We start from the raw sequence: 27,083 nt of genomic DNA on the forward strand, positions 1-27,083 counted from the left end.
TCCGAATATTAGCTTTCTTGCCGCGAAAGAAGGGCATCAACCGCATTACGGGGTGGCCACGAGGGTCAGGGGCGCGCCCCCTGCCTCGTGGGCCCCTCGAGCATCGTCTCGCGTGGATTTTTCTTCCCAAAAATCATATATATTCCAAAAAAATCTCCATCTGTTTTTATTCCGTTTGGACTCCATTTGATATGGATATTCTGCGAAACAAAAAACATGCAACAAACAGGAACTGGCACTGGGCATTGGATCAATATGTTAGTCCCAAAAAATAGTATAAAAAGTTGCCAAAAGTATATGAAAGTTGTAGAATATTGGCATGGAACAATCAAAAATTATCGATATGACTGAGATGTATCAGCATCCCCAAGCTTAATTCCTTCTCGTCCTCGAGTAGGTAAATGATAAAAAAGATAATTTTTGATGTGGAATGCTACCAAGAATAATCTTGATCACATATCTAATCATGGCATGAATATTAAGATACGAGTGATTCAAAGCAATAGTCTATCATTTGACATAAAAACAATAATACTTCAAGCCCACTAATAAAGTAATCATGTCTTTTCAAAATAACATGGCCAAAGAAAGTTATCCCTACAAAATCATATAGTCTGGCTATGCTCCATCTTCACCACACAAAATATTCACATCATGCACAACCTTGATGACAAGCCAAGCAATTGTTTCATACTTTTGATGTTCTCAAACCTTTTCAAATTTCACGCAATACATGAACGTGAGCCATGGACATAACACTATAGGTGGAATAGAATGGTGATTGTGGAGAAGACAAAAAGGAGAAGATAGTCTCACATCAACTAGGCGTATCAACGGGATATGGAGATTCCCATCAATAGATGTCAATGCGAGTGAGTAGGGATTGCCATGCAACGGATGCACTAAGAGCTATAAGTGTATGAAAGCTCAGACTGAAAACTAAGTCGGTGTGCATCCAACTTGCTTGCTCATGAAGACCTCGGGCGTTTGAGGAAGACCATCATCGGAATATACAAGCCAAGTTCTATAATGAAAATTCCCACTAGTATATGAAAGTGATAACTCAAGAGACTCTCTATATGAAGAACATGGTGCTACTTTGAAGCACAACTGTGGTAAAAGGATAGTAACATTGCCCCTTCTCTCTTTTTCTCTCATTTTTTATTTTTTTTATTTTTTTTGGGCCTTCTCATTTTTTGGCCTTTCTCTTTTTTATATATTTTTTATTTTTTTTCGTCCGGAGTCTCATCCCGACTTGTGGGGGAATCATAGTCTCCATCATCCTTTCCTCACTGGGGCAATGCTCTAATAATGATGATCATCACACTTTTATTTACTTGCAACTCAATATTACAACTCGATACTAGAACAAAGATATGACTCTATATGAATGCCTCCGACGGTGTACCGGGATGTGCAATGATCTAGCGTAGCAATGACATCAAAAAACGGACAAGCCATGAAAACATCATGCTAACTATCTTACGATCATGCAAAGCAATATGACAATGAATGATCAAGTCATGTATATGATGATGATGATGGAAGTTGCATGGCAATATATCTCGGAATGGCTATGGAAATGCCATGATAGGTAGTATTGGTGGCTGTTTTGAGGAAGGTATATGGTGGGTTTATGATACCGGCGAAAGTTGCGCGGTACTAGAGAGGCTAGCAATGGTGGAAGGGTGAGAGTGCGTATAATCCATGGACTCAACATTAGTCAAAAAGAACTCACATACTTATTGCAAAAATCTATTAGTCATCAAAACAAATTACTACACGCATGATCCTAGGGGGATAGATTGGTAGGAAAAGACCATCGCTCATCCCCGACCGCCACTCGTAAGGAAGACAATCAATAAATAAATCATGCTCCGACTTCGTTACATAACGGTTCACCATACGTGCATGCTATGGGAATCACAAACCTCAACACAAGTATTTCTACTAATCCACAACTACCCACTATAATGACTCTAATATCACCATCTTTATATCGCAAAACTATTGCAAGAAATCAAACATATCATATTCAGTGATCTACAAGTTTTATGTAGGATTTTATGACTAACCATGTGAATGACCAGTTCCTATCATCTCTAAATAGATATAAGTGAAGTAAGAGAGTTTAATTCTTTCTACAAAAGATATGCCCACGCTCTAACAAATATAAGTGAGGCAAAAGAGCATTCTACAAAATGGCAGTTTTCTATGTGAAGAGAAACAGGCAATCCAAACTTCAAATGATATAAGTGAAGCACATGAAGCATTCTATAAAGCCATACTCAAAAGATATAAGTGAAGTGCATAGAGAATTCTATAAATAAACCAAGGACTATCTCATACCAGCATGGTGCATAAAATAAAAATGAAAACTAAATGCAAAAGACGCTCCAAGATTGCACATATCGCATGAACGAAATGAATCAGAAAACATACCGGTACTTTGTTGAAGAAAGAGGGGATGCCTTCCGGGGCATCCCCAAGCTTAGACGCTTGAGTATCCTTGAATATTTACTTGGGGTGCCTCAGGAATCCCCAAGCTTGAGCTCTTGCCTCTCTTCCTTCTTCTCACATCGAGACCTTCTCGATCATCGAACACTTCATCCACACAAAACTTCAACAGAAAACTCGGTAAGATCCGTTAGTATAATAAAGCAAATCACTACTCTAAGTACTGTTGCAAACCAATTCATATTTTGTTTTTGAATTTTGTCTACTGTAATATAACTTTTTCATGGCTTAATCCACTGATATAAATTGATAGTTTCATCAAAATAAGCAAACTATGCATCAAAAACAGAATCTGTCTAAAACAGAACAGTCTGTAATAATCTGAACATTCACCATACTTCTGATACTTGAAAAATTCTACCAAAATTACGAAAAATAAACAATTTGTATAGGAAGACAGTGCAAAAAGAATCAGAACCATTTGACGTTCCAGCACAAAATGTAAAATCGCGCACTACAGCCAAAGTTTCTGTCCTGCACCGTACAAACCATCTAGCAAATGTAAACATCCTAAAGGCAAACCTTGGCACATTATTTTTATAATACAATGGAATTTTACAAGGGGATAATTAGTTTTGTTGAAAAGTTTCTGTAATCAAGATTCACAAAGTTGCCGTGAGCATGAACAAAGTTCAAGGAGCTCTCCCACTTCAACAATGCTTGTCTTTCTCACTTTCACTTTCCTTTTTGAAAAAGTTTTGGGTTACCTCTTTATTTTTGTTGTTTTTAAAATATATGAAAGCACTCAATAGAAATAAATGACTCTCTAAAACTTCTGGGTTGTCTCCCTGGCAGCGCTTTCTTTAAAGCCATTAAGCTAGGCATATAGTGCTCAAGTAATGGATCCACCCGGATCCCAAGGTATATCAAAGCCAATTTTAATTAACAATGATTTGTAATTTAGTGGTGAGCACAAGGTAACATATATCATATAACAACGAAGTCTAACTCTCTTCCTATGCATCGGCATGTCATAAAAGAACAATTCAGGCACACAAAGTAAAGGCCAATGCATAGTATAAACTGTTTCTTGCAATTTTATCGTATTGGAAACATAGAGAGGTGGAGATATAGTTCCTCTCTCATAATAATTGCAAGTAGGAGCAGCAAGCACATGCATATTATATTCATCAAAATCATCATGTGCAACGGTAAAAGGCAACCCATCAATATACTCCTTAATAAGAGCAAACTTCTCCGATATAGTGTAGTTTGGAGAATTCAAAAAGATAATAGGACTATCATGTGTGGGTGAAATAGCAACAATTTCATGTTTAACATAAGGAACTATAGCAAGTTCATCTCCATAAGCATAATTCATATTGGCATCTTGGCCACAAGCATAGCAAGCATCATCAAAAAGGGATATTTCAAAAGAATCAACGGGATCATAACAATCATCATAGCAATCATCCTCCGGTAAGCATGAAGGGAAATTAAACAATGTATGAGTTGAAGAGTTACTCTCATTAGAAGGTGAACACGGGTAGCTAATCCACTCTTCCTCCTTTTGTTCTTCGCTCTCCTCCTCATCTTTTCATCCAATGAGCTCACAGTTTCATCAATTTCTTCTTCCATAGACTCCTGCAAAATATTAGTCTCTTCTTGGACAGCGGAGACTTTCTTAATAAGTGCATTAATATAGGAATTATATTCATAATTATCATATCAATATTTTAAGATAGCTAAATTTTCAGGCCTATAAACATCATCATCATAAGCTTCATGCTTTTCAAACAAAGATTCAATTTCATAAGCACCCTTAAAAGCAACAAATTCTTCTATTTGTTCCACATCATAGTAATCATATATACCATTAGCATAAGAAGCTAAGGTTTCATTATCATTAAATTCACATGAAAAGGGAAGGTGTGGAGCCTTCACCTTAGAGCAACAAGTATAATCATTTCTCAAGCATAGTTGCCTAGCATACCAATTCAATATATGAATTTGATCCCATAATAGTTTCCCTTTTTGTGTCAAGCGGTAATCCCTAAAGTATTCACATTGATCCAATGTTACTCCCATTACATAATTGAATGGGGTTTTCTCAGGATTATTAAAGTAGTACATAATATTTTTCACATAACCAGCATCGAGGGTTTTAGGAGGTTCCCCATCTCCATGAGTAGCAAGTACACCTAATTTTTTTGGTGTTTCATGTTCCATATCCATAACTAAAGATAGAGAACAACTAAGAACAACAAATAAAAATTACTTAGTGATAAAGCAAACAAGCACACACAAGAATATTCACCCCACTCTATGTCTCCCCGGCAACGGCGCCAGAAAAAGGTCTTGATAACCCACAAGTATAGGGGATCGCAACAGTTTTCGATAAGTAAGAGTGTCGAACCCAACGAGGAGCTAAAGGCAGAACAAATATTCCCTCAAGTTCTATCGACCATCGATACAACTCTACGCACGCTTGATGTTCGCTTTACCTAGAACAAGTATGAAACTAGAAGTACTTTGTAGGTGTTGTTGGATAGGTTTAGAAGATAATAAAGAGCATGTAAATAAAAAGTAGGGGCTGTTTAGATAAAGACACAACTAAGTTAGTTTTAGTATAGAGCTTGTTGTTACGAGAAAGTTATTTGTCCCTAGGCAATCGATAACTAGACCGGTAATCATTATTGCAATTTTATATGAGGGAGAGGCATAAGCTAACATACTTTCTCTACTTGGATCATATGCACTTATGATTGGAACTCTAGCAAGCATCCATAACTACTAAAGATCATTAAGGTAAAACCCAACCATAGCATTAAAGCATCAAGTCCTCTTTATCCCATACACAACAACCCCCTTACTCGGGTTTGTGTTTCAGTCACTCACGCAACCCACTATAAGCGAATCAAGAACGTATTGCAACACCCTACATTGGGGATCCCTCATGCTTGCGCGACACGGAGAGCACCATAGGACAGCACCAATAATAAACACATGCAACTCAAACCAATCACGATCATCAAATAAACCATAGGACAAAACGGATCTACTCAAACATCATAGGATAGCCATACATCATTGGGAAATAATATATAGCGTTGAGCACCATGTTTAAGTAGAGATTATAGCGGGTAAGAGAGAGGTTACACCGCTGCATAGAGGGGGGGGAGTTGGTGATGATGGCGGTGAAGTTGTTGGTGAAGATTGTGGTGATGATGATGACCCTCGGTGGCACTCCGGTACCACCGGTAGCGAGGGGGAGAGAGCCCCCCCCTCCTTCTTATTCTTCCTTGACCTCCTCCCTAGATGGGAGAAGGGTTTCTCCTCTGGTTCTTGGTCTCCATGGCATGGGAGGGGCGAAAGCCCCTCCGAGATTGGATTTGTCTCTCTGTCTCTCTCTGTTTCTGCGTTCTCAGATTCTACCATTTCACCGTTTCTTATATTCCCGGAGATCCGTGACTCCGATTGGGATGAAATTTTAACATGATCTCTATCCGGATATTAGCTTTCTTGCGGCAAAAGAAGGGCATCAACCGCCTTACGGGGTGGCCACGAGGGTCAGGGGCGCACCCCCCTGCCTCGTGGCCCCTCGAGCATCGTCTCGCGTGGATTTTTCTTCCCAAAAATCATATATATTCCAAAAAAATCTCCATCTGTTTTTATTCCATTTGGACTCCGTTTGATATGGAAATTATGTGAAACAAAAAACATGCAACAAACAAGAACTTGCACTGGGCACTGGATCAATATGTTAGTCCCAAAAATAGTATAAAAAGTTGCCAAAAGTATATGGAAGTTGTAGAATATTGGCATGGAACAATCAAAAATTGTAGATACGATGGAGACGTATCACATTACATCCTGATGAGCACCTAATATATGTGGATGAAGTTTGTGGATTATTTAAGCTTGCAGGTATGCCCGATGATGTTATCAAGAAGAAGGTCTTCCCTTTATCTTTGGAGGGAGACGCATTGACATGGTATAGGCTATGTGATGATATGGGATCATGGAACTACAAACGATTGAAATTAGAATTTCATCAGAAGTTTTATCCTATGCATCTTGTTCATCGTGATCATAATTATATATATAATTTTTGGCCTCGCGAAGGAGAAAGCATCGCTCAATCTTGGGGGAGGCTTAAGTCAATGTTATATTCATGCCCCAATCATGAGCTCTCAAGAGAAATGAGTATTCAAATTTTTTATGCTCAGCTTTCTGATAACAACCGCACCATGCTCGATACTTCTTGTGCTGGCTCTTTTATGATGAAGACTATTGAATTCAAATGGGATTTATTGGAAAGACTTAAACGCAACTCTGAAGATTGTGATCTCGACGAAGGTAAGGAGTCAGGTATGACACCTAAGTTTGATTGTGTTAAATCTATTATGGATACCAATGTTTTCCGTAAATTTAGCACTAAATATGGACTTGACTCTGAGATAGTAGCTTCTTTCTGTGAATCTTTTGCTACTCATGTTGATCTCCCTAAGGAGAAGTGGTTTAAATATCATCCCCCATTGAATTAAAAGTAGCTGCACCTATTAAAGTTGAAGAAAAGACTGTCACTCATAATGATCCTATTATTCCTACTGCTTATGTTAAGAAACCACCTTTTCCTGTTAGGATAAAAGATCATGCTAAAGCTTCAACTGTGGTTCGTAAAAGCAATATTAGAACCTATAAACCTCCTGAGCAAGTAAAATTTGAACCTAATATTGCTATTTTTAAGGATCTCTTGGCTGATAATATTGATGGGCATGTTATTTATTTCTGTGATGAAACTGCTAGAATTGCTAAACCTTGTGCTAAAGATAAACATAGACCTGTGGTAGGCATGCTTGTTATTTCTGTTAAAATAGGAGATCATTGTTATCATGGCTTGTGTGATATGGGTGCTAGTGATAGTGCAATACCTATTGACTTATACAAAGAAATTATGCATGATATTGCACCTGCTGAGTTAGAAGAAATTGATGTCACCATTAAACTTGCCAATAGAGATACTATTTCACCAATGGGAATTGTTAAAGATGTTGAAGTCTTGTGTGGGAAAACTAAATATCCTACTGATTTTCTTGTTCTTGGTTCCCCACAAGATAGCTTTTGTCCCATTATATTTGGTAGACCCTTCTTAAACACTGTTAATGCTAGGATAGACTGCAAAAGGGATGTTATTACTATTGGTTTAGGTGATATGTCTCATGAGTTCAACTTTTCTAAATTTCATAGACAACACCATGAAGAAGAATTGCCTAGTAAATATGAAATTATAGGTCTTGCTTCCATTGCCATACCTCCTAGTGATCCTTTAGAACAATATTTGCTAGACCATGAAAATGATATGTATATGAATGAAAGAAGGGAAATAGATGAAGTGTTCTTTAAATAGGGACCTATTCTGAAACACAACTTGCTAGTTGAAATCTTAGGGGATCCTCCTCCACCCAAGCGTGATCCCGTGTTTGAGCTTAAACCATTACCTGGTACTCTTAAATATACTTATCTTGATGAAAAGAAGATATATCTTGTTATTATTAGTGCTAACCTTTCAGAGCAGGAAGAAGAGAAATTACTGAAAACTTTGAAGAAGCACCGTGCTGCTATTGGATATACACTTGATGATCTTAACGGCATTAGTCCCACTCTATGCCAGCACAAAATAAAATTGGAGAAAGACGCGAAACCAGTTATTGATCACCAACGACGACTGAATCCTAAGATGAAAGAAGTGGTAAGAAAAGAAAAACTAAAGCTCCTTGGGGCAGGTATAATTTATCCCGTTGTTGATAGTTAGTGGGTAAGTCCTATCCATTGTGTTCCTAAGAAGGGAGGTATTACTGTCATTCCTAATGATAAAGATGAATTGATTCCGCAAAGAATTATTACAGGTTATAGGATGGTAATTGATTTCTGCAAATTAAATAAGGCTACTAAAAAGATCATTACCCCTTACCTTTTATTGATCAAATGCTAGAAAGATTATCCAAACATACACATTTTTGCTTTCTAGATGGTTATTCTGGTTTCTCCCAAATACCTGTGTCAGCTGATGATCAATCTAAGACCACTTTTACTTGCCCTTTCGGTACTTTTGCTTATAGACGTATGCCTTTTGGTTTATGTAATGCACCTGCTACCTTTCAAAGATGCATGATGGCTATATTTTTTTGATTTTTGTGAAAAGATATGTGAGGTATTCATGGATGATTTCTCCATTTATGGATCCTCTTTTGATGATTGCTTAAGCAACCTTGATCGAGTTTTGCAGATATGTGAAGAAACTAACCTTGTCTTGAATTGGGAGAAATGCCACTTTATGGTTAATGAAGGTATTGTCTTGGGGCACAAAATTTCTGAAAGAGGCATTGAAGTTGATAAAGCTAAAGTTGATTCTATTGAAAAGATGTCGTGTCCCAAGGACATCAAAGGTATAAGAAGTTTCCTTGTTCATGCCGGTTTTTATAGGAGGTTCATTAAGGGCTTCTCAAAAATTTCCCGGCCTCTAACTAATTTATTACAAAAACATATACCATTCGTATATGATGATGATCGTGTAGAAGCCTTTGAAATACTTAAGAAAGCATTAATCTCTGCACCTACTGTTCAGCCACCTGATTGAAATTTACCTTTTGAAATTATGTGTGATGCTAGTGATTATGCTGTAGGTGTTGTTCTAGGGAAAAGAGTTGATAAGAAATTAAATGTTATTCAATATGCTAGTAAAACTCTAGACAATGCTGAGAGAAATTATGCCACTACTGAAAAAGAATTTTTAGCAGTTGTATTTGCTTGTGATAAGTTCAGACCTTATATTGTTGATTCTAAAGTAACTATTCACATGGATCATGCTGCTATTAAATATATTATGGAAAAGAAAGATGCTAAACCTAGACTTATTAGATGGGTTCTCTTGCTACAAGAATTTGATTTGCATATTATTGATAGAAAGGGAGCTGAGAACCCCGTTGCAGATAACTTGTCTAGGTTAGAAAATGTTCTTGATGACCCACTACCTATTGATGATAGCTTTCCTGATGAACAATTAAATGTCATAAATGCTTCTCGAACTGCTCCATGGTATGCTGATTATGCTAATTATATTGTTGCTAAATTTATACCACCTAGCTTTACATACCAGCAAAAGAAAAAGTTCTTCTATGATTTGAGACATTACTTTTGGGATGACCCACATCTTTATAAAGAAGGAGTAGATAATGTTATTAGACGTTGTGTACCTGAGCATGAACAGGAACATATCCTACGCAAGTGTCACTTTGAAGCTTATGGAGGACACCATGCTGGAGATAGAACTGCACACAAGGTATTGCAATCCGGTTTTTATTGGCCTACTCTCTTCAAGGATGCCCATAAGTTTGTCTTATCTTGTGATGAATGTCAAAGAATTGGTAATATTAGTAGACGTCAAGAAATGCCTATGAATTATTCACTTGTTATTGAACCATTTGATGTTTGGGGCTTTGATTATATGGGGTCGTTTCCTTCCTCTAATGGATATACACATATTTTAGGTGCTGTTGATTACGTTACTAAGTGGGTAGAAGCTATTCCAACTAGTAGTGTTGATCATAACACCTCTATTAAGATGCTTAAAGAAGTTATTTTTCCGAGGTTTGGAGTCCCTAGATATCTAATGACTGATGATGGTTCACATTTTATTCATGGTGCTTTCTATAAAATGCTTGCTATGTATGATGTTAATTATAGAATTGCATCTCCTTATCACCCACAGTCTAGTGGTCAAGTAGAATTGAGTAATAGAGAACTCAAAATAATTTTGCAAAAGACTATTAATAGATCTAGAAAGAATTGGTCCAAGAAACTTGATGATGCATTATGGGCCTATAGAACTGCATATGAAAATCCTATGGGTATGTTTCCGTATAAAATGGTTTATGGAAAAGCATGTCACTTACCTCTCGAACTAGAAGATAAGGCTTATTGGGCTATTAAAGAGCTCAATTATGATTTCAAACTTGCCGGTGAGAAAAGGTTATTTGACATTAGCTCACTTGATGAATGGAGAACCCAAGCCTATGAGAATGCCAAATTGTTTAAAGAAAAGGTTAAAAGATGGCATGACAAAAGGATACAAAAGCATGAGTTTAATGTAGGTGATTATGTATTGCTATACATCTCTTGTTTAAGATTTTTGCAGGAAAGCTTCTCTCTAAATGTGAAGGTCCTTACGTTATAGAGGAGGTCTGTCGTCCTGGTGCCATAAAAATCAACAACTTTGAAGGCACAAATACGAAGGTGGTGAACGGTCAAAGAATCAAACATTATATCTCAGGTAATCCTATAAATGTTGAAACCAATGTTATTGAAACCGTAACCCTGGAGGAATACATAAGGGACACTTTCCGGAACTTTCAAACTCCGAAAAGGAATAGGTATGTGGTACGGTAAGTAAAACGACTCCAAAACAGTTCTAATGGCAATTTTTCTCCGTTTTGGAATATTTAGAAAAATAGAAAAATAAGAAGCAGTCCGGGAAGGACACGAGGGCTCCATGAGGGTGGAGGGCGCGCCCCCTACCTCGTGGGCACCTCGTGCGCTCTCCGGACTCCGTTTTCTTGCACGTTACGTATTTTGGTCGGTAAAAAATCATTATATAACCTCCCGAAGGTTTTGACCACCGTATCACACAAATATCCTCTGTTCTTGTTTCGAGTTGTTTTTCTGACAGATCTAGATCATCATGACATCTCCAAGTGCCCCCAAGGGCAAGTTCTTCGATAAGGTCATCAACCCCTACCTCGCGGAAGTGCTGTAACACCTTCAAACCATTGAGATGCATGAGGGGGTGCTGCACATCCGTGATGTTGAGGGACCAAGGAGGACCGGAAGAGTGGATACAAGGCTCGAGGCAATGGAGCAACAAGTTTTCAGGTGCTAGGAGATGGTGGAGCGTGGACTTGACTCCAATCACATTATGATCACGGAGTTAACCAACAACCACAAGCTGGACGCCAAGGACAATGGGGAGGCCATCTTCAAGCTTCACGAGAAAATCGTGCACCTCCAAGCCCAGATTTATGACCTGCAAAATCAAAACTGTGAGTATGAGTATAGATTCAAGAGGATGAGTTTGGCTACAGATTTGAGGATTCAGGAGACTCGGTCATCCTTCTATGATGGCGAGCCTGTGCCATGGAAGAGGGACAACAAGCCTACATCATCAACAACTCTACCCTCTCCACCAACAAAGAAGAATTGAGTATCTGGTATGGGCACTCCCCTTGGAAACTGCCAAGCTTGGGGGAGTGCCCCGATATCGTATCACCATCACTTCTATCTTTACTGTTTTTCTTAGTTCGATCCTTTTGGTAATATCTTGATCTAGTAGCATAAAGTTTTAGTATGATCTAGTTGTGAGTTTTCTTTATGATCCTTCTATGTAATCGAGTCTGTGAGCTATATATAATAAAGATTAGTGTTGAGTCAAGGGCTTGATTATTTTGCCATAATCTTGAGTGAATAAAAGAAAAGAGAAAGAATAAAAATAAAATAAAAGAGATCATATGGGTCTTATGAAGAGTAATGAGCTCACATAGAAAGAGTGTGATGAATAAAAGTTGTTGAGAGTTGACAAACATAGTTTTGGTCATCGTTGCAATTAATAGGAAGTAATAAAGAAAGAGAGGTCTTCACATATAAATACACTATCTTGGACATCTTTTATGATTGTGAGAACTCATTAAAATATGACATGCTAAAGAGTTGACGTTGGACAAGGAAGACAACGTAATGGGTTATGTTTTCTTACATCTGAGATAAATTAGATTGTCATGGATCATACAACATGATTGAGCTTGCCTTTCCCCCTCATGCTAGACAAATTCTTTGCACCAAGTAGAGATACTACTTGTGCTTCCAAACACCCTTAAACCAGTTTTGCCATGAGAGTCCACCATACCTACCTATGGATTGAGTAAGACCCCTCAAGTAAGTTGTCATCGATGCAAGCAATAAAAATTGCCCTCTAAATATGTATGACTTATTAGTGTGGGAGAAAATAAGCTTTATACGATCGTGTCATACGGAAGAAATAAAAGCGACGGACTGCATAATAAAGGTCCATATCACAAGTGGCAATATAAAGTGACGTTCTTTCGCATTAAGATTTTGTGCATCCAACCATAAAAGCGCATGACAACCTCTGCTTCCCTCTGCGAAGGGCCTATATTTTACTTTTATCTCCTACCTTAAATAAGAGTCATGGTGATCTTCACCCTTCCTGTTTACATTTTATCTTTTGGCAAGCACAACATGTTGGAAAGATCCTGGTATATATGGCTAATTGGATGTGAGTTTTCATGAACTATTATTGCTGACATTACCCTTGAGGTAAAACGTTGGGAGGCAAAACTATAAGCCCCTATCTTTCTCTGTGTCCAATTAAAACTCCATACCCATAAGTATTGCGTGAGTATTAGCCATTGTGAAAGACTGTATGATAGTTGAGTATGTGGACTTGTTGAAAAGCTCTTATATTGACTCTTTCCTATGTTATGATAAATTCCAATTGCTCCAATGACTGATATTATAGTTTGTTAGTTTTCAATGAAGTTTATAATTCACACTTGAAATTGTGATTGAATTGTTACTCTAGCATAAGAGATCATACGACAAGAATTATATAAGTTGTTGCTCTAAGAATGATCATGATGCCCTCATGTCCGTATTTTATTTTTATCGACACCTCTATCTCTAAACATGTGGACATATTTTTCGATTTCGGCTTTCGCTTGAGGACAAGCGAGGTCTAAGCTTGGGGGAGTTGATACGTCAATTTTGCATCATGCTTTTATATCGATATTTATTGCATTATGGGCTGTTATTACACATTATGTCACAATACTTATGCCTATTCTCTCTTATTTTACAAGGTTTACATAAAGAGGGAGAATGCCGACAGCTGGGGTTCTGGGCTGGAAAAGGAGCAAATATTAGAGACCTATTCTACACAGCTCCAAAAGTCCTGAAACTTCACGAAAGTCATTTTCGGGATATATAAAAAATACTGAGCGCAAGAAGTTCCAGAGGGGGGCCACACCCTAGCCACGAGGGTGGGGGCGCGCCCTACCCCCCTGGGCGCGCCCCCTGCCTCGTGGGCCCCCTGGTGGCCCTCCGATGCCCATCTTCTGCTATATGGAGTCTTTCGATGAGAAAAAAATCATAAGCAAGCTTTCGGGACGAGACTCCGCCGCCACGAGGCGGAACCAATCTAGGGCTCCGGTAGAGCTGTTCTGCCGGGGACACTTCCCTCCGGGAGGGGGAAATCACCGCCATCGTCATCACCAACGCTCCTCTCATCGGGAGGGGGTCAATCTCCATCAACATCTTCACCAGCACCATCTCCTCTCAAACCCTAGTTCATCTCTTGTATCCAATTCTTGTCTCCAAGTCTGGGATTGGTACCTGTGGGTTGCTAGTAGTGTTGATTACTCCTTGTAGTTGATGCTAGTTGGTTTATTTGGTAGAATATCATATGTTTAGATCCTATATGCATATTAATACCCCTCTGATTATGAACATGAATATGCTTTGCGAGTAGTTACATTTGTTCCTGAGGACATGGGAGAAGTCTTGCTATTAGTAGTCATGTGAATTTGGTGTTCATTCGATATTTTGATGAGATGTATGTTGTCTCTCCTCTAGTGGTGTTATGTGAACGTCGACTACATGACACTTCACCATTATTTGGGCCTATAGGAAGGCATTGGGAAGTAATAAGTAGATGATGGGTTGCTAGAGTGACAGAAGCTTAAACCCTAGTTTATGTGTTGCTTCGTAAGGGGCTGATTTGGATCCACATGTTTCATGCTATGGTTAGGTTTACCTTAATACTTTGTTGTAGTTGCGGATGCCTGCAATAGAGGTTAATCATAAGTGTGATGCTTGTCCAAGTAAGGACAGCACCCAAGCACCGGTCCACCCACATACCAAATTATCAAAGTACCGAACGCGAATCATATGATCGTGATGAAACCTAGCTTGACGATAATCCCCATGTGTCCTCGGGAGCGCTTTTCTCTATATAAGAATTTGTCCAAGCTTGTCCTTTGCTACAAAAAGGATTGGGCCACCTTGCTGCACTTTATTTACTTTTGTTACTTGTTGCTCGTTACAAATTATCTTATCAAAAACTATCTGTTACCTATAATTTCAGTGCTTGCAGAGAATACCTTGCTGAAAACCGCTTATCATTTCCTTCTGCTCGAGACTTACCTGTCTCGGCAGGCCACATACTTGTGGGTCACCAACCCGTCGTAGGATGAGATCACCCACCTCGAGCATCCTGGAGCGAACGTTGCGGCAGTGGTACCGCCGCATCGCCTGCTGGTACCTTGCCGCCCGGAGCGAGTCTTGGCGGCGGCGTTCCTCCCCCAGCATGAGATCCATCCCCCGCGCGGCGTCTTGGCGTGCCTCATCAAACGCCAAGACCCGCGCGAAGCGATGCTTGACCTCGTGTGGGAGAACCGCTTCATCTTTGTAGACGAGGAAGAACGGGGTCTCGCCCGTCTGCTTGGTGGCGGTGATGCGGATGGACCATAGCACGGACAGGAGCTCGTCGAGCCAGCCCTTGCCGCAGGCCTCGAGCTTCTTTTTGAAGGTTCTTGTCTTGAGGCCTCTCAGGACCTCCATGTTGGCGCGCTCAGCTTGGCCGTTGTTCCTGGGGTGTGCCACTGAGGCATGGCATATCTGCGTTCCAAGGTTAGCACAATATGTTTTGAAGAGATTGCTAGTGAACTGCAAGTCATTGTCGGTGATGATACGGTTAGGAACCCCGAAGTGGCTCACGAGGCCCTTGATGAACTTGACTGCCAATCTGGCCTGGATGGTGCGGACGACTTCCACCTCTGCCCAGTTGGTGAACTTGTCGATCGCAACGTAGAGATAGCGGTAGCCCCCGGCGCTCGTGGGAACGGACCCAAGATGTCCCGTCCCTAGACTGTGAACGACCATGAGAACGGAATGGTCTGGAGGCCTTGGGCGGGCTGGTGGATTTGCTTGGCGTGGAACTGGCACGCTTCGCGGGATTTCACCAGCTCAGTCGCGTCATTGAGCACCGTGGGCCAATAGAAACCGATGTAGAACGCCTTGCGCACGAGGGTGCGTGATGATGAGTGATGCCCGCAGTCCCTGCCGTGTATGTCGGCTAACAGCTCGCACCCCTATTCCCTGGAGATGCATCGCAAGGAAACATCGTTTGGTTGCTTTCGGTAGAGCTCACCGTCTTGAATGCAGTAGGTTGTGGCCTGCCGAGACACGCGCTCCGCATCTTCCTCCTTCTCCGGCAGGGCTCCCTTAAGCGGGTATGCCTTGAATTCTTTGGTCTAGCACCCTGCTACGTCTTGAGCTTGCGTTGGTTTTCCCCGAAGAGGAAGGGATGATGCAGCAGAGTAGCGTAAGTATTTTCCTCAGTTTTTGAGAACCAAGGTATCAATCCAGTAGGAGGCCACGCTCAAGTCCCTCGTACCTGCACAAAACGATAGCTACTCGCAACCAACGCGATTAGGGGTTGTCAAGCCCTTCACGGTCACTTATGAGAGTGAGATCTGATAGATAGAATATTTTTGGTATTTTTGATATAAATATGCAAGGTAAAAAGTAAAGGCAAACACTAGTAGAAAACAGGGCTATGGTCCAGGCCGGCTTAGCCCATTAGTCCCGGTTTGTGAGCCCAGGGGGCCGGCCAGGCCACGTGGGCCATTGGTCCCGGTTCGTCTGGACCTTTTGGTCCCGGTTGGTGGGACGAATCGGGACCAATGGCCTCGCTCCCGGCCCACCACCATTGGTCCCGGTTGGTGGCTTGAACCGGGACCAAAGGCTTCCCTTTAGTCCCGGTTCATGTCATCAACCGGGACCAATGAGGTGCCTATATATACCCCCTCGCGCAAGAGCAGAGCACAGTGCTCTGTTTTTTCTGGCCGAGGGGGAGAGGGCTTTGTGGTGCTCTAGCTCACCTCCTATGCACATGAGGTGTTCGATGGAATGCCCGAGCCACACTACTTAAGCTTTCTCCTCTCGAAGCTCGACCTCCAAGCTCCATTTTCCTCGAGATTTGTCTAGATTTAGCGGTCCGTCACGCCCCGTCCCCGTCTTCACCGCCGTCGATCACCCGCGCCGATCTCATCACCGACACCACCGTGGTGAGCCTCTTGTTCTTATCTTCTTTCTGAAAGGAAAAATATTCTTACTTGTATGTTTAGATAGATACTTGTATCATTTTCTTACATTTATTATTGCATCTTATATAGTGCGATGGTTTTGGTATCCGCCCCCGTCGGCCCTCGTCCTGTCTATGATTCGGATTTGGTATGTATATTATCTTTATAACTATTGGTTCATTTATTGTTTATGAAAATTATGCCGACCAACATGACATAGATTTTATTTATCTAGGATGTATGTGAATCGGAAATGCCAACCGACCCTATTGTCGAGAGGTTAAATTTAGTTGAAGAAGAAAACAATTTGTTGAAGGAAAAAATAAAAAAAAATGAGGAGGAGAAGATGATATTGGAGTTGCATGTTGCGGATGTCGTCGATGATCACAAGATCAAGATGGATGCAATGCGCTTGAAGATTAGAAAGATTAGAAAATATGCCATTCATACCGAGGCTTGGTATCATTATGCCGTTGGATCAATTGTTACCTTGGTTGCGATTATGATCACATTTGTTTTCGCATTGAAATGTTTTACATAGTTTCAATGTATGGTTTAATTAATTAGATGCTCTGGAGAGCTATATGTTGTTAGATGAGAACTATGTATGCACTTTGGTTTTAATGTGATGATGAACTTCTATTAATTTGGACACTTAATTATATATAATGCACGTAGATGAACCGGCAATGGATGTACGGTGACAGACACACCCGCGAGTACATTAAGGGCGTGCATGAGTTTCTCGATGCGGCTGAGGCAAACAAGCAGAATGGTTTTATGTGTTGTCCATGCACTGAATGTGGGAATATGAGGTCTTACTCTAACCGGAAAATCCTTCACTCCCACCTGCTTTACAAGGGTTTCATGCCACACTATAATGTTTGGACGAGGCACGGAGAAATAGGGGTTATGATGGAAGACGGCAAAGAAGAAGAGTACGGTGACAACTATGTGCCCCCTGAATATGGTGATGCTGCAACGGGGGGAGCTGGTGAAGATCAAGAGGAACCAGACGATGTGCCCAATGATGCTGCCACGGGTGAAGCTGCTGAAGATCAAGAGGAACCAGACGATGTGCCCGATGATGATGATCTCCGCCGGGTCATTGTCGATGCAAGGACGCAATGCATTAGTCAAAAGGAGAAGCTGAAGTTCAATCGCATGTTAGAGGATCACAAAAAAGGGTTATACCCCAATTGCGAAGATGGAAACACAAAGCTCGGTACCATACTGGAATTGCTGCAGTCGAAGGCAGAGAATGCTGTGGCTGACAAAGGATTTGAGAAGCTACTGAAAATATTGAAGAAGAAGCTTCCAAAGGATAACGAATTGCCCGACAGTACATACGCAGCAAAGAAGGTTGTATGCCCTCTAGGATTGGAGGTGGAGAAGATACATGCATGCCCTAATGACTGCATCCTCTACCGCGGTGCATACAAGGATCTGAACGCATGCCCGGTATGTGGTGCGTTGCGGTATAAGATCAGACGAGATGACCCTGGTGATGTTGACGGCGAGCCCCTCAGGAAGAGGGTTCCTGCGAAGGTGATGTGGTATGCTCCTATAATACCACGGTTGAAACGTCTGTTCAGAAACGAAGAGCATGCCAAGTTGATGCGATGGCATAGTGAGAACCGAAAGAAAGATGGGAAGTTGAGAGCACCCGCTGACGGGTCGCAGTGGAGAAAAATCGAGAGAAAGTACTGGGATGAGTTTGCAAAGGACCCAAGGAATGTATGGTTTGCTTTAAGCGCGGATGGCATTAATCCTTTCGGGGAGCAGAGCAGCAATCACAGCACCTGGCCCGTGACTCTATGTATGTATAACCTTCCTCCTTGGATGTGCATGAAGCGGAAGTTCATTATGATGCCAGTTCTCATCCAAGGCCCTAAGCAACCCGGCAACGAAATTGATGTGTACCTAAGGCCATTAGTTGAAGAACTTTTACAGCTGTGGAATGGAAACGGTGTACGTACGTGGGATGAGCACAGACAGGAGGAATTTAACCTTAAGGCGTTGCTGTTCGTGACCATCAACGATTAGCCCGCTCTCAGTAACCTTTCAGGACAGACAAACAAAGGATACCACGCATGCACGCACTATTTAGATGACACTGAAAGTATATACTTGGACAAATGCAGGAAGAATGTGTACCTGGGCCATCGTCGATTTCTTCCGACCAACCATCAATATCGAAAGAAAGGCAAGCATTTCAAAGGCGAGGCAGATCACCAGAAGAAGCCTGCCATCCGCACCGGTGATCACGTGCTTGCTATGGTCAATGATTTACACTACGTAATCTTTGGAAAGGGTCCCGGTGGACTAGCTGTTCCGAATGACGCTGAGGGACACGCACCCATGTGGAAGAATAAATCTATATTTTGGGACCTACCCTACTGGAAAGACCTAGAGGTCCGCTCCTCAATCGACATGATGCACGTGACGAAGAACCTTTGCGTGAACCTGCTAGGCTTCTTGGGCGTGTATGGGAAGACAAAAGATACACCTGAGGCACGAGAGGACCTGCAACGTTTGCACGAAAAAGACGGCATGCCTCCGAAGCAGTATAAAGGTCCTGCCAGCTACGCTCTTACGAAAGAAGAGAAAGAAATCTTCTTTGAATGCCTGCTCAGTATGAAGGTCACGACTGGCTTCTCGTCGAATATAAAGGTAATAATAAATATGCCAGAGAAAAAGTTTCAGAACCTAAAGTCTCATGACTGCCACGTGATTATGACGCAACTGCTTCCGGTTGCATTGAGGGGGCTTCTACCGGAAAACGTCCGATTAGCCATTGTGAAGCTATGTGCATTCCTCAATGCAATCTCTCAGAAGGTGATCGATCCAGAAATCGTACCAAGGCTAAGGAGTGATGTGGCACAATGTCTTGTCAGTTTCGAGCTGGTGTTCCCACCATCCTTCTTCAATATCATGACGCACGTCCTAGTTCATCTAGTCGACGAGATTGTCATCCTGGGGCCCATATTTCTACACAATATGTTCCCCTTTGAGAGGTTCATGGGAGTCCTAAAGAAATATGTCCGTAACCGCGCTAGGCCAGAAGGAAGCATCTCCATGGGCCATCAAACAGAGGATGTTATCGGGTTTTGTGTTGACTTCATTCCTGGCCTTAACAAGATAGGTCTCCCTAAATCGCGGTATGAGGGGAGACTGACTGGAAAAGGCACTCTTGGAAGAGACTCAATAATATGCAGGGACGGATATTCTTGGTCTCAAGCACACTACACAGTTCTACAGAACTCTACCTTGGTGACCCCGTATGTCGATGAACACAAGAACAGTCTGCGCTCCAAACACCCGGAGCAGTGCGACGACTGGATTACATGTGAACACATCAGTACTTTCAGCAGTTGGTTGGAAACACGTCTCAGAGGTGACAACACTGTTTGTGATGAGTTGTACTTGTTGTCCAGGGGACCATCTTTCACTATATTGACTTACAAAGTATACGAGATAAATGGGAATACATTTTACACGATCGCCCAAGATCAAAAGAGCACCAACCAAAACAGCGGTGTCCGCTTTGATGCAGCAACCGAGAGCGGAAAGGACACATATTATGGTTACATAGTGGACATATGGGAACTTGACTACGGACCTGATTTTAAGGTCCCTTTGTTTAAGTGCAAATGGGTCAATCTGTTAGGCGGCGGGGTACAGGTAGACCCACAGTACGGAATGACAACAGTGGATCTGAAAAATCTTGGGTACACTGACGAACCGTTCGTCCTAGCCAATGATGTGGCACAGGTTATCTATGTGAAGGACATGTCTACCAAACCGAGAAAAAGAAAAGATAAGGAAGCGAATACATCATACGATGAGCCGAAGCGCCACATAGTTCTTTCAGGAAAAAGGGACATCCTGGGAGTGGACGGCAAGACAGACATGTCTGAAGATTATGAGAAGTTTCATGAAATTCCTCCCTTCAATGTCAAGGCTGACCCAAGCATCCTGATAAACAATGAAGATTATCCATGGTTACGGCGCAATAAGCAAATGACACAAGCGAAGAAAAAGTGAAGACTTTCTCCCGCAACTATTATGATGATACCATGCCAAATTTGTAACAGACGAACATGCTACCATTGTCCGTTTTATACATGCACATGCTATGTGGGTGAAATTATGATACCATGCCAACTTTCAACCTTTTCAGAGTTCATTTTGAAATGGTTTCCAATTTCAGAGTCATTTAGCTCAAATAATGAATTAATAGCAAACAGAATGAACTACAAAACTTTTATGAAAATAAAAACAACCAATTAAAATATTATGTTATGATCAACTAAAATAAAACTATAATGTTCTTCAATAGCAAAAAGAATATAATTTTTGTGACCTAAAATCCAACTATAAGTATTTAATTGTAAGTATAAATAAAAAATAAATAGCAAAGAAGAAAAAAATTCTATTTTTATAGTAAAGTTATTCATAAACTAGTGATTCACACAAATTTTATAAAATTCAAATTTAAACTATTCAAAATTTTAAAACTAATGGCACTAATAGAAAGTTTATAATTTTTGTGACCTAAAATCAAAAAGAAATCACTAAAAAACTATAAGTATTTAGTTGTAAGTATAAATAAAAAATAAATAGAAAAAAAATTCTATTTTTATAGTAAAGTTATTCATAAACTAGTGATTCACACAAATTTTTAAAAATTCAAATTTAAACTATTCAAAATTTAAAACTAATGGCACTAACAGAAAGTTTATAATTTTTGTGACCTAAAAGCAAAAAGAAATCACTAAAAAACTGTAAGTATTTAGTTTTAAGTAGAAATAAAAAAATAAAAAACCAAAAAAATGTAGAAATAAAAAAGAAACAACCAAAAAAATGCCACCTACTGGGCCTCCACGGCCTGAATACGACTAGAAACCCTACATGGGCCAGGATTCAGGCCCGCAAAGGCCCAATAGGCCCACAGGCAGTAACAAGTTTAGGCCCGAAAGCCTGCATTAGAGAGGAGCTCGAATGGGGAGGCACAGTAGCGCTTATAAACAAGTGCCGGCACCCTTCAGCTAGCGATGTGGGACTAAACTTCAGCTAGCGATGCAGCACAAGGCCATTGGTCCCGGTTGGTGGCACCAACCGGGACTAAAGGGGGCATTGGTCACGGTTCGTGGCACCAACCGTGACCATTGCCCCCCTTTAGTCCCGGTTGGTGCCACCAACCGGGACCAATGGCCTTCGCTTCCCGCCCTTTCGGCTGCCGAAAATTGGCCTTTGGTCCCGGTTCGTCGCACCAACCGGGACTAATGCCCACCTTTAGTCCCGGGTTGTGCCACGAACCGGGACTAAAGGCTTTGCTATATAAGTTCACACTTTGGAAATATTCACTCTCGTCTCTCGCAGTTGCCGCCCCGACGCCGACGCCGCCATGCTGCCCCGCCGTCACCGTCGCCTCGCCCGTGCCCGTCGTCGCCCGCGCCCTCGCCGTCGCCCGCGCCCTCGCCGTCGCCCGCCCTCGCCCGGGCCCCTGCCCCGGCCCGCCCCTGCCCCGACGCGCGCCGCCCCGGCCCGGCCCCGTCACCGTCGCCCGCGCGCCGCCCCGGCCCGCCCTCGCCGTCGCCCGCACCCCTGCCCCGACGCCATCCTCGCCGCCGACCTCTCCTTAGCTTGGTCCGGCCGCCGGCGCCCTCCCTTTGCAAATTTTTTTAGGTTATTTTCATTTGTAGAAATTTTTTATGTATCTAGGAATATTTTTGTTCATAGATGATAGATGATCAAATGATGATTTTTTTGTTCATAGATGATAGATGATCAAATGATGTTTTCTTGTTCACAGATGATCATATGATTTTTTTAGGTTATTTTCATTTGTAGAAATTTTTTATGTATCTAGGAATATTTTTGTTCATAGATGATAGATGATCAAATGATGAATTTTTTGTTCATAGATGATAGATGATCAAATGATGTTTTTTTTGTTCATAGATGATCATATGATTTTTTTAGGTTATTTTAATTTGTAGAAATTTTTGTTCATATATGGATATTTAGGGGGTCGAGGGTCGAGAACTAGTTTAGGGGGTCGAGGGTCGAGAACTAGTTTAGGGGGTCGAGGGTCAAGAACGTCGGACATTCATGAGAGAGGCGGGGAAGAAGGGGAAGAAGAGGGAGAAGAAGAGGAGAGGAAGAAGAGGATAAAAAAAGATCCCCTCTATTCTTTCTTCTCTTCTTTTTTCTTCTTCTTCCTCTTATTTTTTTATCGGGAACGAGGGTCGTCGAGGGGTCGAGGGGGGGGGACGGCGAACATTCATGAGAGAGGCGGGGAAGAGGGAGAAGAAGAGGAGAGGAAGAAGAGGAAAAAAAGAAGATGAAGAAGAAGAAGAATAAAAAGAGGAGAAGAAAGAATAGAGGAGAAGAAGTTCTTCTCCTCTATTCTTTCTTCTCTTCTTTTTTCTTCTTCTTCTTTTTTTTATCGGGAACGTGGGCATGTCGAGAGTGTCGTCGAGCGGTCGGGAAACTAGGGCTTACCCGAAGAAGGAGAAGAAGAGAAGAGGAAGAAGAGGAGAAAAAAAAGAAAAGGAAAAAAAGAGGAAGAAGAAGAAAAAAAAGAGGAGAAGAAGAAAGAATAGAGGAGAAGACTTTGTCAGTTCTTCTTCTCCTCTAGCTATTCCTTTCTTCTTCTCCTCTTTCTTCTTCTTCTTCTTCTTCTTCTTCTTAATTTTTATCGGGGGTTCGAGGGTTCGAGGGGTCGAGGATCGCCGAGGAGTCGAGAGAGGTTTCCTACTGTCAAAGTATTCAAGAAATCCATGCCTTCATCATTAGCCGGAAGTAACCAGGGCATGTTGGTACGAAGTTCTGCAAAGTTGTTCTGGAATGGAGTCCCGGATAGAATAATCTGCCTTTTGTTACGAATTCAGCAAAGGCCTTATAAATAGCGATATTCGGAAGGCTCTTGCTGAACTTTGTACCAAAAAGCGAATTATCCTATCTAGGACTCCGTTCCAGAACAACTTTGAAGAGCTTCGTACCATCATGCACATGTTACTTTCACCTAATGATGAAGACATGGTTTTGTTGAATCCTTTGACACTACGCAACCTCCCGACCCCTCGGCGATCCTCTCGAACATGAGAGGAAGAAGAGGGTCGTCTAGGGGTCGAGGGTTCCAGGGTCGTCGAGGGTTCGAGGGGTCGAGGATCGCCGAGGGGTCGAGAGAGGTTTCCTAGTGTCAAAGTATTGAAGAAATCCATGCCTTCATCATTAGCCGGAAGTAACCAGGGCATGTGGGTACGAAGTTCTGCAAAGTTGTTCTGGAATGGAGTCCCGGATAGAATAATCCGCCTTTTGGTACGAATTCAGCAAAGGCCTTCCAAATAGCGATATTCGGAAGGCTCTTTCTGAACTTTGTACCAAAAAGCGAATTATCCTATCTGGGACTCCGTTCCAAAACAACTTTGAAGAGCTTCGTACCATCATGCACATGTTACTTTCGCCTAATGATGAAGACATGGTTTTGTTGAATCCTTTGACACTAGGCAACCTCCCGACCCCTCGGCGATCCTCTCGAACATGAGAGGAAGAAGAGGATAAAAAAAGAAGAGGAAGAAGAAAAAAAGAGGAGAAGAAAGAATAGAGGAGAAGAGTTCTTCTCCTCTATTCTTTCTTCTCCTCTTTTTTTCTTCTTCTTCCTCTTTTTTTTATCGGGAACGAGGGTCGTCGAGGGACATAGATGTAGTGTCGTCGTTGTCGATATATACCCCCTCCCGATAGCTTACTATGATTAGGTAGCTAGTTCTACGTTTGGCACTAATATATCCATCTATCATGTTTGAATGATAATTGCCATGTTGTAAATATTTGTAGAAACTATGGACACCGCCCTAGACGAAGCAACAAAAGAAGCGTTGTTGAGGGACATAATCGTAGAAGGAAGTGATGCCATCTCGTTGTTTCTCAACGAAACCGATGGTCTGGAAGGAGAGGGTGAACAAGCTGGCTACGGTGACCTAATGCCGGTGCAAGAAGAAGAACATGAGGACGGCTCCTGTGACCCAATGCCGGTGCAAGAAGGAGACCGTGATGACAGCTCAGGTGACCGAACCGAGTCCGGCCAGGTATATATATTAGTTAAGCCTATGCTGACTAGCTGATTGATGCATTCATTGTTTTGGTATGTACACATATTAATTAAGTCTTTGTTCTTTTTTCTAGCCCTCCGGATCGAGCACAACTTCGGTAAAGAGACGAGGCCTGAAGAAAAAGTTGAGCTCGGATGAAAAGTTTGAGATCATAGCAATCGCGTCCGACGGCCAACCTATTGAACCCCTCCGGACAAAGAGCGCATTTGTTGCTCAGTGCGGGGTTCTGGTTAGGGACAAGATCCCGATAAGCATCCAGCAATGGTTTAAGCCGGCTACAGAAGACCCTGAGGTGTCTTATGTCAATGATATGCAGAAAAATGATCTTTGGACTGAGCTGAAGTCAAATTTCACCCTACCGCCTGAGGATAATCCAGAGAACCCAGTTAAAGAGAAATTAATCAAGTCTTTTGCTCTGAAGAGGATGGCAGAACTATTCAGGAGGTGGAAGAAAGAGCTGAATAAGTTTGTCGAAAATAATGAGACACCAGAATTCAAGGGCAGATATGAGAAGATCATAGATCACTGGCCCGCATTTGTGGCCCACAAGACATCAGAAAAGAGTAAGAAGATGTCGGCGACAAACAAGCAAAATGCTGCGAAGAAGAAGCTTCACCATCGCACGGGGTCAAGTGGCTACCTCATAGCCCGGCCTAAGTGGTCCAAGACTGAGAATGATCTGGTTCATAAAGGGACCGAACCAGAGACAATTAACTGGCCAGACCGTTGCCGAACTTGGTTCTTCGGGGCTGGCGGAACCCTGGACCCTGTAACAGGGAAGTGCATTTGGACGAATGATCAAATGGACATACCAGTCAGTAAGCTTAAGCAGTATATCGAAGCAGCGCAGGAAGGGACGTTCTTTCTAGACAAAGAGAACGACGGGCTCACAATGGCCCTCGGGAATCCTGAGCACCCTGGACGGACACGAGGCACGCCAGGCTCCATTCCGTGGAAGGTTGGGTTTCCGGAGGCAGGCGGTTACAAATCCCATGAGAGGAGGAAAAAAGTGCAGCAGACCCAAATATAGGCGCTGCAAGCAAGGGTAGACGCGAGCAAATCGCAGCAAACGTACTGCCGAAGCCTCCCCCGAAGCTACCCCGCCATCTCAGCGCAGAAGCAGCGTGGCTTCCACCGAGCTGCTTCAGCCGGAGCATGCCTTGACGGCTCCTGCCAGCTATCCCGTGGATGCTATAACGGAGTCTCAAAATTGCCACCTTATGACGCAATGGATGAATTTGAAGGTCAAGGCGGCTGTTGGCTCTGTTTATCCTACTGAACCCGGCGCAACTTTTCACTGCCGGCCGATTCTAGAAGGATATGCTAGGGTGATGGTGGATGAGATAACGGAGGGATTTGAGGACCTCCAGCTTGACCACCCTACCGGTGAAGGGGAGACTCGGCTGGGGTCTGCTCCGAAGACTCCATGCCTATGGCGGAAGGAGCTCATCAACCTTCCGAACTGGACGCCACTGCCTCCTCCTCCTCCTCCGGCGAGTCAGGGCACTCCGCCTGCACCGCCTCCTCCTCCGGCGAGTGACGATCAGGGCCCTCGGCCAGCTCCTTCTCCGGCGCGTGGCGGCACTCCGCCTCCTTCTCCGCCTGCGCCGACGCGCCCGAGCAGCCAGCCTCCTCCATATCCGCCTCGTTAGCAAGGGCGGAAGAGACCTGCCGCCGCTCCAGCTGCTCCGGCGCGTCGTAGTCCTTCTCCTCCTCCTCTTAAGCAAGTAAAGAAGACAACCGCTCCGTCTGCTCGGTCGGCGTCTAGTAGTACAACCAGAGGCGGGAGGACATACAGATTCGGTCCTTCTCTGAAGACTCCAGAGAAGTTACCATATGAGAGGACCCTGGAGGAGAACGCCGAGATCGCGTGAGAAGAAGTGAGGAACTTCTTTGAAGGGGTGAAAGCAAAGAAACATCCACCTCCGGAGGAGAAGGTAGATCGGGTGAAAGTGAAGCGCACTCTGGCTGCCCTAACAAAACCACCGAAGTCTGATCCGCCGAAAGGAAACTATGACCGCATTATTGGAAAGGAATTTGCCGAAGCGGAGCGGTCGGGAAGTACTGTCAGTGATCAAAGGCTGAAAGAACGACGAGCTGGGAAACAAATTGCCCAGCTCGGTGAACAAGCGAAGCAATCGTGCCCCCCGCTCAAGGTGCCTAGCCACAACGTCGCTAATGATCCGAGGATGGTGCCCGGTTATAGCAATCTTGCAGATTACCTGCCCGACGAAGTACATTATGAACCCATGGACGTGCAGATACAAAGATACGAGTACGGGAAGCCTCT

Source organism: Triticum urartu, chromosome 4A, assembly GCF_056163025.1.
Source record: "Triticum urartu cultivar PI428250 chromosome 4A, HENAU_Tu73, whole genome shotgun sequence".
NCBI classification, from domain to species: domain Eukaryota; kingdom Viridiplantae; phylum Streptophyta; class Magnoliopsida; order Poales; family Poaceae; genus Triticum; species Triticum urartu.